The sequence below is a fragment of the Bubalus bubalis genome, chromosome 6 (genome assembly GCF_019923935.1).
Source record: "Bubalus bubalis isolate 160015118507 breed Murrah chromosome 6, NDDB_SH_1, whole genome shotgun sequence".
Classification (NCBI taxonomy): Eukaryota; Metazoa; Chordata; class Mammalia; order Artiodactyla; family Bovidae; genus Bubalus; species Bubalus bubalis.
Genome location: NC_059162.1, coordinates 23,800,168 through 23,820,817, shown reverse-complemented (window position 1 = coordinate 23,820,817; position 20,650 = coordinate 23,800,168). Strand labels below are relative to the sequence as shown.

The 20,650-nt window shown below is 41.3% G+C and overlaps 1 long non-coding RNA gene across 1 annotated transcript; it reads right to left on the bottom strand.

Annotated features, from left to right (window-relative positions):
* Window positions 1-9,502: 9,502 nt before the first annotated feature.
* On the bottom strand, window positions 9,503-10,072 carry LOC123334237. Its single transcript, XR_006552065.2, has 2 exons — window positions 10,019-10,072; window positions 9,503-9,881 (listed from the first exon to the last, which is right to left on the bottom strand). It is a non-coding gene; the product is annotated as an uncharacterized LOC123334237 (long non-coding RNA).
* Window positions 10,073-20,650: the final 10,578 nt, after the last annotated feature.

Below are 20,650 nucleotides of genomic sequence, written 5' to 3'. Positions count from 1 at the left end.
GGAGGCAGGACAGTAAGGACTTCCAGACTGCCCGCTAGAGAGCAAATGGAAAGGAATGAAGAAGTGTGTCTAGAATGGGACCACCTGAGCTAGCAGGAGAAGCTATCGTAGGCATCACGTACAGTAGTTATCTCTACTCTTCCAACCAGTCCTCATCATTCCGAGAGTATCTGTGAGCCTTCAATAGGGTAGGACTGTGGTAGAAATGCTAGAATCATATCTCTAAGGGTTCATAAAGCACAGACAAACTGGACACGTTGATATACTGGCCAGAGAAAAGCAAGCCCAGGAGACTGGGAGAGACTCAGACGTCCAGAGAAGGACATCAGTGGCAAGACCAGGTCTCAGAGACGATCAAAGTGATGGCGGACAACAGAGGGGAGGCTCAGAAAGGGCTCTGGTTATATGTGAGGTGGTGGTCTATTTCCCTAATGACTAATGATGTTGAGCATATTTTTATGCACTTATTGGCCACCTGTATATCTTCCTTGGAAGAATGTCTATTCAGATCCTTTGCTGTTTTATGAAAATTGGATTGTTTTCATTATTGAGTTCCAAGAGTTTCTTTTTTTATATTCTGGATAAATCTCTAGTAAGCTTTATAATTTGCAAATATTATCTTACATTATGTGAACTATCTTTCCATTTTCCTTATGGTATTCTTTGAAGCACAGAAGTGTTTAATTTAAAGAAATATAATTTATCTATGATATGATATTATTATATTAACCATAGTCAAAGCTATAGTTTTGCCAGTAGTCATGTATGGATGTGAGAGAGGGACTATAAAGAAAACTGAGTGCCAGAGAATTGATGCTTTTGAACTGTGGTGTTGGAGAAGACTCTTGAGAGTCCTTTGGACTGCAAGGAAATCCAACCAGTCCATCTTAAAGGAAATCAATCCTGAATACTCAATGGAAAGACTGATGCTGAAGCTGAAGCTCCAATACTTTGGCCACCTGATACAAAGAACTGACTCACTGGAAAATGCCCTGATGCTGGGAAAGATTGAAGGCAGGAGGAGAAGGGGATGACAGAGAATGAGAGGGTTGGATGGCATCACCAACTCAATGGACATGAGCTTGAGTAAGTTCTGGGAGTTGGTGAAGGACATCCATGGGGTCACAAAGACTCAAATATGACTGAGGGACTGAACTGACTGAGCTGAATTTATCTATTTTTCTTTCATTGCTTGTGTTTTGAATATTGCATTTAAGAAGGCTTTGCCTAAACCAAGATCACAAAAATTATATCCATGTTTTTTCCCTAAGAGTTTTATAGACTTTGTTCTTAAATTTACATCCAAGGCCGATTTTTTAGTTAATTTTATGAATGAATTGAGGAAGAGTCCAACTTTAGTCTTTTACATGTTGATATCTAGTTGCCCCAAGGCTTCCCTGATAGCTCAGTGGTAAACAATCTGTCTGCAATGCAGGAGATGTGGGTTCAATCCCTGGGTCGGGAAGATCCCCTGAAGAAAGAAATGGCAGCCCACTCCAGTATGCTTAGCTGGGAAATCCCATGGACAGAGGAGCCTGGCAGGCTGCAGTCCATGGGGTCACAAGAGTCAAACATGACTGGCTAAACAACAACAGTCTAGTTGCCCCAGCATCACTTTCTTGAAAAGACTATTCTTTCCCCCATTGAATTGTCTTGGTTACTGTGGCTTCTACTAAGTTTTGAAATCAGGAAGTATAAATCTTTCCATTTTTTTTCTCCTTTTTCAAGGTTGTTTGGGCTATTTTGGGTGTCTTGCATGTACATATGTATTCTGGAATTCATTTGTCAAGTTCTGTTCAATTTTTAGGTATATTGAATAAGTATATCAATGTATGGAGTATTGACATCTTAACAATATCAAGTTTTCTTATCTATGAACATGGGAAATCTTTCCATTTATTAGGTCTTAAGTTATGCACATGACACCACCCTTATGGCAGAAAGTGAAGAGGAACTAAAGAGCCTCTTGATAAAAGTGAAAGAGGAGAGTGAAAAAGTTGGCTTAAAGCTCAACATTCAGAAAAAGAAGATCATGGCATCTGGTCCCATCACTTCATGGCAAATAGATGGGGAAACAGTGTCAGACTTTATTTTTTGGGGCTCCAAAATCACTGCAGATGGTTATTGCAGCCATGAAATTAAAAGACACTTACTCCTTGGAAGGAAAGTTATGACCAACCTAGATAGCATATTGAAAAGCAGAGACATTACTTTGCCAACAAAGGTCCGTCTAGTCAAGGCTATGGTTTTTCCAGTGTCATGTATGGATTTGAAAGTTGGACTGTGAAGAAAGCTGAGTGCCGAAGAATTGATGCTTTTGAACTGTGGTGTTGGAGAAGACTCTTGAGAGTCCCTTGGACTGCAAGGAGATCCAACAAGTCCATTCTAAAGGAGATCAGTCCTGGGTGTTCTTTGGAAGGATTGATGCTAAAGCTGAAACTCCAATACTTTGGCCACCTCATGCGAAGAGTTGACTCATTGGAAAAGACTCTGATGCTGGGAGGGATTGGGGGCAGGAGGAGAAGGGGACGACAGAGGATGAGATGGCTGGATGCATCACTGACTCGATGGACGTGAGTTTGAGTGAACTCCGGGAGTTGATGATGGACAGGGAGGCCTGGCGTGCTGCGATTCATGGGGTCGCAAAGAGTCGGACACGACTGAGCGACTGAACTGTCTGAAGTTTATTCAACAATATTCTGCAGTTTTCAGAGAACAAAATTTATATGTCTTTTGCTAAATTTATTCCTAGTATTAATTTATAATCTTGCTTTATTAATCTTGGTGCTGTTTTAAATAAACTGTTTTCTTATTTTTTTAGATTTTTCATAAAGTGTATTGAAGGGCAATTTTTATATAATTCTCAAATCCTGCAATTTGGCATTAATTCCAATAGTTTTTTTTTTAAGTAAAGCCCTACTATTTCCTTTATGCAATATCATATCATCTGCAGACAGAAATAGTTTTACTTCTTCCTTTTAACTTTGGGTGCATTTCATTTCATTTCTGCCAGATTTCCCTAGCTAGCACCTGCAGTACTCATGATCTTAGGAAGAGCTCAGTCAGTCTTCACCATTAAGTGAATGTTAACATTAATGATGTTACCTGTGGGTCTTTCATAGATTCCTTTATCAGGTCGAGGAAGTGCCCTACTATTCCTAGCTGTTGAGACTTTTCATCATGAAAGGGTACTGGATTCTATAAAATCTTCTTTCTGCACCTATTAAAATGACTATATGGATTTTGTACTTTAGTCTATTGATTGTAGTGTAATATATTAATTTTTACATGCTAAATCAGTCATGTATTCCAGGGATAAAAGTCACTTGGTCAAGGTGTGTAATTCTTTTTACATGTTGCTGGATTCAACTTGCTAGTATTTTGTTGAGGAATTTGGTGTCAGTGCTCATTAAGGATGCCATCACTTCATGGCAAATGGGAAAAAAATGGAAAGTGACAGATTTTATTTTCTTGGGCTCCAAAATCACTGCAGACTGCCATGAAATTAAAACACGTTTGCTCCTTGGAAAGAAAGCTATGACAAAGCATATTAAAAAGCAGAGACATCACTTCACTGAGAAAGCCCGTGTGGTCAAAGTTATGGTTCTTCCAGTAGTCATGTATGGATGTGAGAGTTGGGCCGTAAAGAAGGCTGAGCACTAAAGAGTTGATGCTTTCAACCGTGGTGCTGGAGAAGACATTTGAGAGTCCCTTGGACTGCAAGGAGCTCAAGCCAGTCAATACTAAAGGAAACCAACCCTGAATATTCATTGGAAGGAATGATGTTGAAGCTGCAGCTCCAGTACTTTTGCCACCTGATGCGAAGAGCCGACTCTTTGGAAAAGACCCTGATGCTGAGAAAGAGTGAAGGCAAAAGGAGAAGGGGGCGACAGAGGATGAGATGGTTAGATATCATCACTGACTAAATGAACATGAATTTGAGCGAACTCCAGGAGGTAGGGGAGGATAGAGGAGCCTGGCATGTTGCAGTCTATGGGGTTGCAAAGAGTCAGATATGACTCAGTGACTGAACAACGACAACAACTCATAAAGGATATTGATCTGTAGTTTTATTATGATGTCTTTGCTTTGGGGACCAAGGTAATACTAACCTCAGAGAATGACTTGGAAAGTATTCCCTCCTTTTTTGTTTTTTGGAAGAATTTGGAAGCAGTTGGTGTCAATTCTTAGAGAGTATATTATTTGCAGACTGAAAGGAGCAAAATGATTATAAAAAACAGATTTTTTAAAAATAGAAAGAAGATTAAATTGAGGAGAGAATGGCTAAGAGGGTTTGGAAGGCCTTTGCTAGGTCTGACAAAGATCACACTAGCAATCATAGTTCAACCTATTTATGAGCATGCATATGATAATTTTGACCAAAAATACCAATGAGTCAAATGTGAAAGTACCAATAATCAAGAAATCATGACGAGAGTGCAGTTTTATATCAAGGATGCAAGGACAAAGCACTATTAAAAGTTTATCAATATCAGCAATAGCTCAAAAAAGAAAACCATACCAATTCAGTTGATGGTAAAATGTCCTTTGATAAAATACCTATTTCTGATAAAGGCTTTTAAAAACTAGTCATTCCACATGTACTTCAATGTTCATAGCAGCACTGTTTACAATAACCAAGGCATAGAAGCAACCTAGATATCCACTGACAGATGAACGGATAAAGAAGTTGTAATACACATATACAATGCAATATTACTTAGCCATAAAATGGAATGAGTTTGAGTCAGTTCTAGTGAAGTGAATGAACCTAGAGCCTGTTATACAGAGTGAAATAAGTCAGAAAGAGAAAAACAAATATCATGTATTAGCCCATATATATGGAATCTAGAAAAAAAAAATGGTACCGATGAACCTATTTTCAGAGCAGGAATAGAGGCACAGATGTGAAAAAAGGACTTGTGGACTCAATGAGGGGAGGAGAGGGGGCAAATTGAGACAGTAGCACTGACACACATGCACTACTGTGTGTAAAATAGTGAGCAAGAAGCTTCTGTATAGCACAGGACACTCAGTTTGGTGCTCTGTCATGACCTAGGTGGGTGGCATGCGGGGAGTATGAGGGAGGCTGAACAAGGAGGGGATATGAGTATACTTATACCCGATTCACATTACTGTACAACAGAAACCAGTGTAACATCGTACAGCAATTATCCTCCAATTAAAAATAAATTCAAAGCAAAACAAAAAACCCTAGTCATTCATAGTTGGTACAACACCAAGATTGAACCTAATGTAAACTATGGACTCTGGATGACAATGATGTACCAGCGTTGGCCTATCCATTGTAACAAACATAACACGCTGGTGTGGGGTGTCCACGTGGGCAGGGGAGGTGAGCGGGGGAGGCTGTGCGTGGCGGGGTTGGGAGTGTATGGGAACTCTCTGTACGTTCTGCTCCATTCTGCTGCGAATTTAACACTCCTTTTAAAAAATTAAGTCTATTTTTTTAAAAACTGCTCATACAAGAATGCTTCCTTAAAAATGATAAAGAACATGCTTCAGAGCAAGAGAAACAGTATTTAATATGAATCATTGAAAGTCATCTCACTATCTCTAATATTGTTATCATTTGAAAGGTCCTGGTTAATACATTGATATGTCACAAAAATGAGATTGTTTGTTATGAAAGAGAACGTGAATAATTATGATTTTACAAATGATAACATCTACTAGAACACTTAAAGAAATAAACTGAAAAAAATAGTTAAAATTAATAAGAACAGAAAGTATAATGACCAAACCCAAGGTCCATATAATTCAATATCTTCTTTTGATAACAGTAAAGATAATATTCATATTAAATGAGCACATGTTGCAAGGTAGACATCATACTGAGTGCTTTTCATTCACAATGTAATTTAATCTTTTAAAACGCCTTTAGTCATTAATTAATAAAGCTTCATAGCAACACTTATGAGCTATGTACTATCATTATCTGTATTCTACAGAAGAGGGAACTGGGATTTAGGGAAGCAGATTAACTTACCCAAGGTCACAAAGCTAGTATGAAATGGAACTAGAATTAACCAAGCCTCATTTTATTGTCACTATCATTATTATAGCTATTCTTATCATTGTTGAATTATCATTGGCTGAAAGTGTTGGGAAGCAATGTTTCATAGTCTCTCCCATTTCTGCACGTCTTGTGGGCGGTGGTGCTGGTAGTCTTTGTTTCTGTCTTTTCCAGGCTGTCTGCACAGTGAAGGGCCGTGAGAGCTAGTCTCCATCCAGAGCAAAGGACAGATTTGCTACTGTCCAGTATAATAGAGAGAATATCTCCCTTCAGGAAAAGTGTCCTTTGTAAAAATCTGATTTCCCTAAGCTCCAGATTCTTCTGTGATGCAACTCTCTGCAGATGCAGGGGGTCCCTTGCCTTCCTTACCTCACCCAATGGGAATCAGGCCCAGGTAGCTGATAACAAATGCTGCTACTCTGATGATTGCTAATGCTGTGAGAAATAAAGTCCTTTGTCTCTGACCTGGGAATCTCATGTGTTCTGCCAACACCCATAAAACTGTGCAGGTTAACTTGTTAGTTTGCAAGTAGAGTACAACTGTAGACCCTTCCTGCTTCTGAAGAGACATGCCAGAATGGGCAGACTGATGACTGTAAGATTTTAAACTTCCCCAATTCCTAGCTTCAAATGAAACAATAAATAGCTAAGAATCACTAAGAATTTTCAAAACAAAAAAAAGAGAGTAAAGAGGTAGTACTTGCCTCCCCAGAGATTAAGTTACTCATAAAGCTACAATAATGAAGACAACAATTGTGGTTCTGACATAAGAAAAGATAGCCAAATCAGTGAAACAGAAGGGATAGTTCGGAAACAGACTCTATAATGAGGGAGGGACTTCCTGATGGTCCCGTGGCTACGCTTCCAATACAGGGTGCTGGGACTCAACCCCTTGTCAGAGAACTAAATCCCACATGCTGCAACCACGACCTAGGGCAGCTAAATAAATAAATGAATAAAAACAAACAATAAAAAAAAATTACCACGAGGGAAACATCATAAATCAATCGTGGAAGTTTGAACTACTGAAAAAATTATGGCTCTAAAAAACCAGTTGGACATGTGGGAGGGAAAATCAATTTAGAGATCCACATGATGCATTGGTATACACTTTTGACAGATATGATTTAAGAATGAGGAAACATACTAAGCCATTAGCAAATATAAACGAAGCCTGGAGGAATCTCATTTCTGGATGGGAAATAACATTTTGAAATATCTTTCAGAATTTTGAAATTGTCATGTCCTTTGACACAGCAATTTAACTAAGAGAATGCAAACTTCATCCTTAGGGATCTAAGACCATTGACTATTGCTTATTGCTCTGTCCAGAGAAGAGTTGCTAAGTTTAAGTCATTTCAGTAGGAAGAGTAGGAATTCAATAAATGTTTGTGGAATAAGCAAAAGAAAAAATGTTGCAAAAAACTTAAAGGTGTATAAACAAGGATGTCATTGCAGTCCTGGTTGTATAAGTCAGTTGCCAGTAGGCTCTTTATACCTTGAGGTGTAAGTGAAATTGACAAGAGAAACTAATCAAACTGTTCACTGCTCACCTCATGATTTCTGTGAGTTTTGGCTGTTTTGTTTTCTCACAGTTACTTCTGTCTCACTGGGAGATCTGGTTCTGTCTGAATCCTTGGTTCCACCTGGATCTCACCTCTCACAGCTAGTCTCATCTTTTTTATCTGAACAAACTTACACATGGCCGTCAGTCCCCTTTCCCTGATTTTCCATCTTCTTAAAACAAGATGAAGCTCAACAACAAAAACACCTCCCAAGGCATTTGAATCTGTAGCAACTTTTACAGGGTTCAGATGACAAAAGGGATTTTTATAGCCACACAAATGGACTCATTCAAAACTTAATGTTAGACATTCTTATACATAAAAATCCTTTGACTGCACTCTCATGAAGATTTCTCACTGGCTATATTTCTCCATGGACTCCTGTCCTGATGGTCATTTGGCCTCCTCTCTTCAACTTTGGACTTTGCTCACATCTTATCAGGCTGTGTTTCCAGGGCTTGCCTCTCACTAGGGCTGCTCAGGGACAGGAAAAATGCCTCCTTCTGTTTTTCAAAGCAGCTTTTCTTTCTACACCTTCCCCAGCCCCCAGCCTACCTAAAGCTTCAGTAATCAGCCAGACTACTCAAAGGCTCATTAATTTGGCCTCAATCTCTAGTAACAGAAAGGTATGGAGATTTTCATATTTCAGACTTTCTCTCTCTCTTATAAAGAAAAAGGAAGCAGTATATAGATTGTTGAGGCAGTCCAAGCATGGGTTGGAAAAGAATTTCCAGACACAGAGCATTTCAGAAGGAAGTGAGTTTATTAGTAAAAACAAAGAGCAGAGATAAAGTGGGCACTGCAAGCCCAATGGGCTGATCTCCTGACAGAACAGGGAAAGCCGACAGGTTTCGTGAATTAATAGTCAGTTTTTTAGCCTCAAGAGAAAGAAAATTCCTGCTGGACAGTCGGCATGAGGTGATTGGTTGGGGAAACCCACTCCAGTGTTCTTGCCTGGAGAATCCCAGGGACAGGGAAGCCTGGTGGGCTGCCGTCTATGGGGTCACACAGAGTCGGACACGACTGAAGTGACTTAGCAGCAGCAGCAGCATAGGGTGTTTACTGGAGCGGGCATCTTTGCTTAGTTGGGAGTCAGGAAGCTTGTTACCGACTATCAGATGGCTTTTGGCAAGGTTCCAAAGGGGCTCAGTCAGCTTTGGAGGTGACCTTGATTCTGGGCTCCACTTCTGTGGCCTTGGTGCAAGGCCTCACACCTGTGGCCTTGGGGGCAGGACTCAACAGAGATGTTTGCTTTCCTTTTGATATGAATATAACTTTCCCATTCCCTTAAAAGGCACAAGTGGGGACTAGCCTGGTGGTCCAGTGCTTAGGATCCTGCACTTCCACTGCAGGGGGCACAGGTTCGATCCCTGGTGGAGTAACCAAGATCCTACAAACTATGAAGCACCGCAGAGAAAAAAAAAAAAAAAAAAAAGTGGCTACAGACAGTTTTGGTTTCAAATAATTTTTTTTTAATCCAACTACATTTGTAATACTAGGGAAAGTAAAGATGATTCAAATGGTCATTAGTAGAAGATACCAGGTTGAATAAATCATGATACAATAAAGAAAGTAATGGATCCAGGTGTTCTGGTTCTGAAACGGAAAAGATGGCCAAGAGGGGTTATTAAGTTAAAGGAGAAAAAACAAGTTGCTTCAGCACTGAGTACATTTTTGGTTGTTACAACTAGGTGGTGGCTAGGTTACTACTGATGCTGAACACCTGACACTGCCCAGGGCAGTTTTCCAAAGAATTTTCTGGCCCCAAATACCAGCAGTGTCGAGGTTAGAAAATTCTCTTCTAGATGAACATAAGCCACACTTTTATCAGTGGGTATTTCCAAGAGTTGAATTATGTTGGAATTACATCTTTTCTAAATCATTAATTTCTCTGTTTGCATTACTTTTGATAAGCTTATTATAGTCCGAGAAGAGATTCTGAAAAGCTATAAATAGTTGGAAAGGATGGGTACATCTAAAAAAATCAATATATTTGATCAAATTAGGGAGCAGATGAGCAGACTGGGATAAGGCACGCCCAGCAAGGAGAGGCGTGGCTTGTTCCTAGAGGAAGCCGCCCAGCTGGGTAATGAACTCTGCTAAGTTCTCCATCCAGGCCTCCATCCCACGAGGAATTTCCTCGCCGGAGCACACCACAAGGATGTCCTGTTCTTTCCCGCTGCCTCTCAAGCGCTCTGCCTTCAGGAGATTAGGGTTGGTAGGGCAGGGGGCAGTGTGGAACTGGAGTGCCTATGTGCCCAAACGCCACGCCCAGAGTCCTGGGGGTTGGGAAACAGACCAGTTAGAGGCGTGGCAGAACATCAAAGTACATGCGAAATGAAAGGCGGAGTGCTATTTGTCTGCCAAGGAGTAAATTTTGGTTTTGTTTTCTGCCACCCCATCCCCTGTAGCTCACACGGTAAAGAAGCTGCCTGCAATGCAGGAGACCTGGGTTTGATCCCTGGTTCGGGAAGATCTTCTGGTGAAGGGAATGGCAACCCACTCCAGTATTCTTGCCCGGAGAGTCCCATGGACAGAGGAGCCTGGCGGGCTACAATCCATGGGGTCACAAAGAGTCGGACATGACTGAGCGACTAACACTACTACTACCACCCCATCACCATCACTTGCTTTTCATGCGTCATTTTGTGAAACTGGAATGTCTTGGGCGCCATCTGGTGGAAAGATTTTTATTACCAAGTCACATGTGTCTGCCTTGGGCATGAACCTTTTAGTCACAGTATATCAGTGTCTACATTTTAACGTCTTCTTTGGCCTGGGCTGTGGCTTGTTGTCACTGCTTCAGCATGTTGTGCAATTGACAGATTATAAGCCACCAGAAATTGTTGAAAGAGTAAATATTGATCCACTATAAGCTGGGAATGAATACTGATGTCCAACCTGAAGGGATGTTGGGAGGAGCCAGGAATAAGTTCTCCTGGTTGCCAAGGGTGAGAGCAGTGCCTGCGACTGAAAAAGAAAACCAACTCCAGGCCAGAGAACTTCTGAAATCCCAAACAGGTTCCCCAGGAACCAATAAGATTCCCCTGGAGCCTGGGCAGTGTTTGAGGGTGGTGGACCCAGGCCTTCTGTGGGATAAAACTCCATGAGGTGCACAAGTGTTCTGGTGTGTAACTTAACTAGTCCCGGCACTTTCAGCTCTGCCCTGCTCAATTCCCCAATAACACAGTTCTCTGCCTCCAGAGTGGGCCCCAGGGGTGGCAAACACTTCCTTCCTAATGAGGACTGCTGCTAATGAGTGGGTCCCGGGTGTACCCAACACCAGTATTGCAGTGTTCTCAGATTTTTTGAAAGAAGTGGAAATCTTAATGAGCTGGGGAAATAGTAACACCTTAATTTTCCAATATTGGCACACATTTCTTTTAAAACACTCAGTGGGACAAAAAGCACGTGTGTTTCATCAACTAGAGGCTCTCTAGGCTTCTTTCTATTCTTCTGACCCACTGAGCCTCTGACCTCTGCCTACATCAATGCAGTAGGTGTGGGCTAGTTTTGAAATGAGGTCAACTGATAACCCTGCTGCTGCTGCTGCTGCTAAGTCACTACAGTCATGTCCGACTCTGTGCGACCCCACAGACGGCAGCCCACCAGGCTCCCCCATCCCTGGGATCCTCCAGGCAAGAACACTGGAGTGGGTTGCCATTTCCTTCTCCAATGCATGAAAGTGAAAAGTGAAAGTGAAGTCGCTCAGTCGTGTCCGACCCTCAGCGACCCCATGGACTGCAGCCTTCCAGGCTCCTCCTGCAACTCTTTCCAGGCAAGAGTACTGGAGTGGGGTGCCATTGACTTCTCTGCAGCTGATAACCCTAGCTCACGTGAATCACAGGGTCAGGAATGCACTTTCTTTGAAGTTTCAGGACAGTGAGCTACAGTTAAGGAAAAAGACCAAAGTGCTTCTCTTCAGCTAAAATATCTTCCAGAGCAGCCCCTACAGCCTCCCCCATCCTGTTCCACTAAAATACAGCTGTCTCCTGCACTTCTCTCTGCTAAACATCTCTGCAGCATGTTGCATGTGAACCAGATCAAGCCTCTGCATTCTGATGTTTTCCTCAGGGTGCGGTCTTTCTCCAACTTTCTGTTTTCATTTATTCAGAAGCCTATTATGCTATCAAATTAATTAAACTAATTCAATCAAGCACCATGTGTTAAAGCTAGTGGATGACTTTGCTAGTTGGTCTTTTTTTTTTTTACTTATTTTTTGACACCAGAAACATTTTGTATTGGGCTGTAGCCAATTAACAATGTTGTGATAGTTTCAGGTGAACAGTGAAGGAACTCAGCCATACCTATACATGTATCCATTCCCCCCAAACCCCACTCCCATCCAGGCTGCCACATAACATTGAGCAGAGTTCCATGCGCCCTACAGTAGGTCCTGGTTGGTTACCCATTTTAAAGACAGCAGTGTGTACATGACCTTCCCAAAGTCCCTAACTATCCCTTCCCCCTGGCAACCGTAAGTTCATTTTCTAAGTCTGTGAGTATCTTTCTGTTTTGTAAGTTCATTTGTATCATTTCTTTTTAGATTCTGCATATAAAGGATGCCATATGGTATTTTTCCTTCTCTGTCTGACTTCACTCAGTAAGACACTCTCTAGGTCTATCCACATTGTCACAAATGGCATTATTTCATTCTTTTTTAATGGCTGAGTAATATTCCATTGTATATATGTACCACATCTTCTTCATCCATTCTGATGGACATCTAGGTTGCTTCCATGTCTTGGCTACTGTAAACAGTGCTGCAATGAACATTGAGGGCATATATCTTTTGGGGCCATGTTTTTCTCTGGATGTATGCCTAGGAGTTGGATTGCAAGGTCATATGGTAGCTCTATTTTTAGAACTACTTTAAAAGGAACAGGGTTGAATGTAGACCCTGAGACACATAATGCAAATATAATTATAAGGAGATCCAACCAGTCCATTCTGAAGGAGATCAGCCCTGGGATTTCTTTGGAAGGAATGATGCTAAAGCTGAAACTCCAGTACTTTGGCCACCTCATGTGAAGAGTTGACTCATTGGAAAAGACTCTGATGCTGGGAGGGATTGGGGGCAGGAGGAGAAGGGGACGACAGAGATGAGATGGCTGGATGGCATCACTGACTCGATGGACGTGAGTCTGAGTGAACTCCAGGAGTTGGTGATGGACAGGGAGGCCTGGCGTGCTTCGATTCTTGGGGTCGCAAAGAGTCAGACATGAATGAGCGACTGATCTGATGTAATTATGAGTTTCTATTAAAACAATAATAACAAGAACAGAATCTAAAGTAAAAATTATGTATAAACCTACTGTTTTACTATGTTTTAATGTATATGTTCTGTTTCATACTTTATTCATACATTTGCCTTTTTATTTTTTTTAACAAAGATCATGAAAAACACACAGACACACAGACACACAAACACAAGCTCACACAGACAAATCATAGGTGTCTACAGGTGATATCACCCCAGGGGTGAACATCAGTCACACAAACAATAATTGGATAATATTTCTCTGATTCCACCCCTACTCAATCTGCAGAAATTCCAGTCCTCAAATCCTTCCTGACTAGTTCTTGAGGCTTTGGGAGCTAATCCTCCCAGCTGTGGTGTGCAATTTTCCCTACTTTTTAGCGTCTCTCTTTGGAAACATCTCCTGTTGCTAATGCCGCTATAGAAATCTGAGAAATCTCAGAAACTGCCGGATCCTCTTCTCATCCTTCTCCCATCAGCCAACTAAGACCAGTTCAGCTCCTTGGTTAGCTTGCTTCTATGCTATCGCCAAGCCCGCTTCGACAGAATCAGATCAGATCAGTCGCTCAGTCGTGTCCGACTCTTTGCGACCCCATGAATTGCAGCATGCCAGGCTTCCCTATCCATCACCAACTCTCGGAGTTCACTCAGACTCATGTCTATCCAGTCAGTGATGCCATCCAGCCATCTCATCCTCTGTCGTCCCCTTCTCCTCCTGCCCCCAATCCCTCCCAGCATCAGTCTTTTCCAATGAGTCAACTCTTCGCATGAGGTGGCCAAAGTACTGGAGTTTCAGCTTTAGCATCATTCCTTCCAAAGAAATCCCGGGGCTGATCTCCTTCAGAATGGACTGGTTGGATCTCCTTGCAGTCCAAGGGACTCTCAAGAGTCTTCTTCAACACCACAGTTCAAAAGCATCAATTCTTTGGTGCTCAGCCTTCTTCACAGTCCAACACTCACATCCATACATGACCACAGGAAAAACCATAGCCTTGACTAGACGGACATTTGTTGGCAAAGTAATGTCTCTGCTTTTGAATATGCTATCTAGGTTGGTCATAACTTTCCTTCCAAGGAGTAAGCATCTTTTAATTTCATGGCTGCAGTCACCATCTGCAGTGATTTTGGAGCCCAGAAAAATAAAGTCTGACACTGTTGCCACTGTTTCCCCATCTATTTCCCATGAAATGGTGGGACTGGATGCCATGATCTTCGTTTTCTGAATGTTGAGCTTTAAGCCAACTTTTTCACTCTCCACTTTCATTTTCATTAAGAGGCTTTTTAGTTCCTCTTCACTTTCTGCCATAAGGGTGGTGTCATGTGCATATCTGAGGTTATTGATATTTCTCCTGGCAATCTTGATTCCAGCTTGTGTTTCTTGCAGTCCAGCGTTTCTCATGATGTACTCTGCATATCAGAGACACGGGCTAAAAAGCAGCACAAACATGGAAATGTTAGTGGAACTGCCTTGTGGTTTTTACAAGCTTTTCCTTGCAGTCCATTCTTCCTTGAGCACCCATGAGTCTGGAGTTTGAAGGATGGCCAACTAAATGACAGACAGTTCTCTCATCATCGCCTTTTCTTTTTTGCTGACTCTGTTCCTGGGCCGAGCGTCTGTGACTTGATTCTCTTCTCTTTATTATGAAGTTTTACTTAACAGGTTCAAACTTAAGAGAATTGTAGTTTCTATAAATCCCCAAACTTCAGGGACCTAACACTGTAATAACCTCTCACTCATATAACCATCCAGTGTGAGGTTCCTAGCTGGCAACGTTGATGAGACTGCTTCCTGGGTATTCACTTCGGGGCCAGGGTGATGGGGGCTCTACCATTGTCAACACAACTTCCAAGACTTCTCTGGGTACCACCATCAGCAGGCAGAGGAGCAAGAGAGAGAGGCTCAAGTTAGACTTTCATAAAATAAAATTCACCCACTTTGATGGCATAGTTGGATGAACTTTTGGTAGCTGTATACAGTTGTATGTCCACTGTGGCAATCACCATACAGACATTTTCCACATAAGTTCTCAATAAGTTCCTGATGCCTCTTTACATCTGATCCCTTCTTCTGACCCTTAGCCCCAGGCAACTTTCTGTCAATATAGATAAATTTTACCTGTTTTTAAATTCCTTGTACTTAGTGAAATGGGCTTCCCAGGCAGCTTAGTGGTAAAGAATCCACCTGACAATGCAGGAGATGCAGGTTCAATCCCTGGGTCGGCAAGATCCCCTGGAGAAGGAAATGACAACCCACTCTACTCTTCTTGCCTGGGAAATCCCGTGGAAGAAGCCTGGCGGGCTACAGTGTCACAAAAAGCCAGATATAACTAAGTAATTGAGAATGTACCCACACACTTAATGAAGTATGGTATGTCTTCTTTTGTGTCATACTTCTTTTTCTTGGTATAATTCATGTTGATAATTATATTAGTAGTTCGTTTCTTTCTATTGCTGAGTAAGATTTCATTGTGTGGATATATTACAATTTGCTAATCCATTCACCGGTTGATAGACACTTGGATGAGTTCCAGATTTGAGTTATTATGAGTAGTTCTTCTGTGACTCGTAGATATCTATCTTGTGTGTATACAGTAAGTCCCCTGCATATGAGCCTTCAAGCAGGAAACTTTCAAAGATGTGAACACGTGTGCCCAGGCCCTGTAGGCCAGCTGTTGTACTGGACTTCTGTAATTTTCAAGATACTGTACTGGAAGATTAAAAATGGTTTCTTTATTTTTTGTGTTTGTTTTTTATGTATGTGTGAAAAGTATTACGAACCTATTATGGTATAATACTATAGAACCGATTGTGTTAGCTGGGTACTTAGGTTAACTTTATTGGACTTACAAATCTGACTTAGGAATATGCTCACAGAATAGAACTCATTCATATGTAGGGATTTGTACATATATTTTCATTCCTCTTGTTAAATACCTAGGAGTTTGATTCCTGGGTCATATAGTAAGTACATGCTTGCTGCTGCTGCTGCTGCTAAGTCGCTTCAGTCATGTTCGACCCTGTGCGACCCCATAGACGGCAGCCCACCAGGCTCCCCCGTCCCTGGGATTCTCTAGGAAAGAACACTGGAGTGGGTTGCCATTTCCTTCTCCAATGCAGGAAAGTGAAAAGTGAAAGGGAAGTCGCTCAGTTGTGTCCGACTCTTAGCGACCCCATGGACTGCAGCCCACCAGGCTCCTCCATCCATGGGATTTTCCAGGCAAGAGTACTGGAGTGGGGTGCCACTGCTTTCTCTGAGTATATGCTTAATTGATACTAAAATGGCTGTACCATCTTGCATTCTCACTAGAAATGTATGAAAGTTCTAGTTGATCCAGGTCCTCCTCAATACTTGGAACTGTTAATATCTTTAATTTCAGCCATTCTAGTGGATATATAATATAATTTTGGTTTTCACTTACACAATCCTAACAATTACTAATGTTGAGCATATTTTCATGTGTTTATTGGCTGTTTGCGTATTTTATTTTGTGAAGTATCTGTTCAGATCTTTTGCTCATAAAAAAAAAATCAAATTGTCTTATTATTGAGTTATAAGAGTTCCTTATATATTATGGACCAAGCAAAGAGTGTACTAATCATTAGCTAGTACTTTCTAACACCATTAGACAGTTGCTTTTTTGAATTATGTTCAGATTTGATAGTTGTTTCTTTAGGGAGATTGGTCCTGTAGCATCTTACTCTCTTGTTATGGGAAGCAGAAACTATGAAGGAGATTTTAAGGGCCAGAACTAGAGTTGGTTTTCATCAATTTTGCTTACATTGCTAGAAGTCAATCATGTGATAACGGTCAACTCTAAGAAGGCTGGAAATATGGTTTGTGTGTGTGCCCATAAGGTAGTGTGCCTTGAACAAGAACAGAGTTGATAGTTAGCTGTCCGTGTCTGCTGGGGTGGACATAGAAGAACATGTGGGAGCTGAAGTTCTGGCCCAGGGGCATGGTAAGTCTGTTTCTAGATCCCTTCCACAATAAATAAGTGTTCAGCACTTACTGTGTGATAGACTAGGAGGCTAATGTTTATTGAGCACATACTATGTGCCAGGCAAATACACTCTGTAAATATTTCTTCACTATTGATTGGGCCTAACTTCCTGGGGTGGCCAAAGGAAGACTATCTGTACCTTTCATTACTTCTCGTGTACCAACCATGGTGTGTTTAATGATGTGTCCCAATCTTGCCAGTCACAGCAGGAACAACATTATGGGTAATGAGGATGTGTGCCAAGCCCTCCCCGGTTCCCCTGAGGGAAAGGATCACTGGATAAATAAGGTGTTATTAATATCCCCAAATCTCAACAAGCCAGTTTTTCCACTCTCTGGATAATTATTCATGGATGTCTGTTGACCCTCAGGGGTTGGGATAAGATTCCAATTACAGGCTGTTCCTTTGCTCCCCATTGTGTTTCTGCACCAAAATCATCACTCTCTGCAGCATTTCATGCCAGAGCAGTTCGCAGAACCATTTCTGATCTTTCAGTGACTCTCCTGCCTCCATACGTGGTTTTGCCAGATTTACTTGTAATTGTGACTCATCCAAATGGGTTGGAGATATTGCCTATGTTACCATCATCTCTCTATCCAAAGCATCTAGACACAAAATATATATTCTTTTAAAAAAATTTCTTATTATTTTTGCCTGTGCTAGATCTTTGTCTCTGCGTGGGCTTTTCTCCAGTTGTGGCAAGCAGGGGCTGTTCTCCAGTTGCAAGGTTCTCATTGCCATGGCCTCTCTTGTTCTCCTGTTGTAGAGCATGGGCTCGAGGTCTGGCAGGCTTTGGCAGTTGCAGATCCCAAGCTCTAGAGCACAGGGTCAGTAGTTGAGATGCACAGGCTTAGTTACTCTGCTGCATGCAGGATCCTCCTGGATCAGGGATTGAACTTGTGTCTCCTGCATTGGAGGGTGGATTCTTTACCACTGAGCCTCCAGGGAAGCTCTATATATTCTAATGATGATAGCGAGCACTTGGTGGTCACTGAAGCTCACAAACTGCTTCTATATAAATAGGATAACTAATAACTATGGAGTCATTATTCATCACTACTCCCTCACATTCTACACTCTGATACTACTGATCTCTTTGCAGTTTCCCTCTACACAAGGTGTGATTTATTTGCTAGATAGATTGCTCTAGGAATCTTTCAATGTTTAGCTCAGTGTCCCTGGTATTGGGAGCTGCCTCTGCCCAGCCCCCCAGCTCAGACAACCTAGCTGATTTCTTAGAGGATATGAGAACACCTGCATTCGCACTTTCCACACTGCTCGGTAATAGTGTCACTGATTTACCTGACTGGGTGGCCCACACATTGTGAGCTCTTCAAGGATATAACATCTTTTTAATTTGCATATTTCCTGACATACTTTAATTGAAGCATGAATAAATACATGCATAAATGAATAAATCAATATTTGTATTATTTGCATCAACTGTTTTGTTTGTTTGAATTGTATTTGAGGTACTTTTCATAACCTTGTACACACGGGCAAAGCAAAAAGAGACGAGTGAAAAAAAGATCAGTACATTTAGAGGCTTCAAGGAAAACAGGTTTAAGGAAATGGTTATAGAATAGTAGAAAGACAGAAAATGGTTATCTTTGAACACATTTGCCTTTTTAAAAATCAAACATATTCAAAACAGTAGTGAATAATTTCTTATCTCTAAATAGTAATAACAAGTAACAGTTGTTTAGAATGTGTATTTTCAAAACATTTACACAATCATTTTTTCCAGGACACATTCACAATTCTATTTTTCATATGAGCTACATAGGGAAGTGGTTAATCAAAGTTCCTATAGCTACTATATGACCAAACTGAATGTCTATTAGCTCAGGTCTTTAACTCAATATGAGGTCACTGGGACAGCTTCTGATTATTGGACTGAAAATTTTTACTTTATCTGCCTGTCTAATTTCCCAAGAGTTTGCCTTCTGGGGAATACAGACACATGCTGCTTATCTGCATATACTGTACATTGCCTAATAACTGGTTATACAGATTGTTTAGCAAATTCCTAAAGAAGATAAAATCATGGGCTTGATTCTAGAATTCACAGTTAACTTGTCTTTCCTCGCCCCTCTCTTAAGAGCCTGAGTCCTGTGCCAATCACTAAATTTAAAACCTCTGGATGAAAAAATAACCTTTTGTTGCAGTGAAAAGGAAAAAAAAAGAATGAATTTTTTTCTTTCCCTTTCCTGAAAACAAAGCAGATAAAGAGAACTGCGAGCAGATCTGAACATTCCTAGCTTTTTTTTTTTTAACTTTAACTGGTCCTAACACTGCTGCTGCTGCTAAGTCACTTCAGTCGTGTCCGACTCTGTGCGACCCCATAGATGGCAGCCCACCAGGCTGCCCTGTTCCTGGGATTCTCCAGGCAATAACACTGGAGTGGGTTGCCATTTCCTTCTCCAATGCATGAAAGTGAAAAGTGAAGTCACTCAGTTGTATCTGACTCTTAGCGACCCCATGGACTGCAGCCCACCAGGCTCCTCCATCCATGGGATTTTCCAGGCAAGAGTACTGGAGTGGGGTGCCATTGCCTTCTCCGGGTCCTAACACTACATGTCTGTAACTAAGTTTGCTTTTCTGTCCCCTAACTCTGCAGGAGCTACATTTCATACCTAGTCTCCTTTGACTCTTTGCATGCTAAGTTGCTTTAGTCGTGTCCAACTCTGCAATCCTGTGGACTGTAGCCTGCCAGGCTCCCCTGTCCATGGGATTCTCCAGGCAAGAAAACTGGAGTGGGTCCTTGGTCTTGCAAAGAGTGGGACACAACTGAGCAACTACCACACGCACACACATCTTTTGACTCTACGCTAAACACTTCCTGCCCCTTGGTAGTTCTTTTACAGATCAGAAAGATAGTTTTTTTTACAGATAGAAAGGTAGTTTTTTTATAGATCAGAAAGAAGGCCGCAGAGCCACTGAACTGCCAGACTCAATTACTGGATTGCTAATGCCAGCTTATGACTGTTTTTGACAAGATCCTAACACCTTTGTTCCTCATCACCGACTCCTGGCTGCAAGCCCTCGTCTTATGTGAGCCCCTAGACTCCTCACCGAGCACAGCTATCTAGTGCAGGGTCAATAGCTGTGGCGCACAGGCTTAGTTGTTTTGCAGTATCTTTCCAGACCAGGGATTGAACCCGTGTCTCCTACACTGGCAGGCGGATTCTTTACCACTGAGCCACCAGAGAAGCCCCCTTTGTCTTCATTTTGCAAGATGTTTTTGCTGGTCTTAAAATTCTAGGTAGATAGTTTTTTTTTTTCCTTTTCAGTACTTTAAAGAGATTGTTTTAATTTCTTCTGTCTTGCATTAATGAAAGATCTGCCATAATTCTTATCTTTGTTTCTCTATATTTAACATTATGTGTCCCCCCCCCCCCCGCCTGCTTTTAAGATTTTTTTTCCAACTTTTTGTGATAGTTGGTATAATTTTCTTCCTACCTCTTGTGCTTGGAATTCAATGAGCTTCTGAATGTGTTGATTTATAATTTTCATCAAACTGAGAAAAGTTTTTGCCCACTGTTACTTCAAATATCTTTTCTCTCCACCCCCCGACCCCTTCTGTCTCCTTTGGGACTCCCATAACATTTGTATTAGGCCGCTTGAAGTTTTCCAACTTTTCATTGCTAATTTTTTCCTAGCCCTATCATTCTATGTAGTATTTAATTCTGGGAAGTTTATATTGATAAGTCTTCAAATTTACCCGTTTTTTTTCTTCTATAATGTCTAATCTGTAGTTAATTCCATCCTGTGACTTTCCATCACG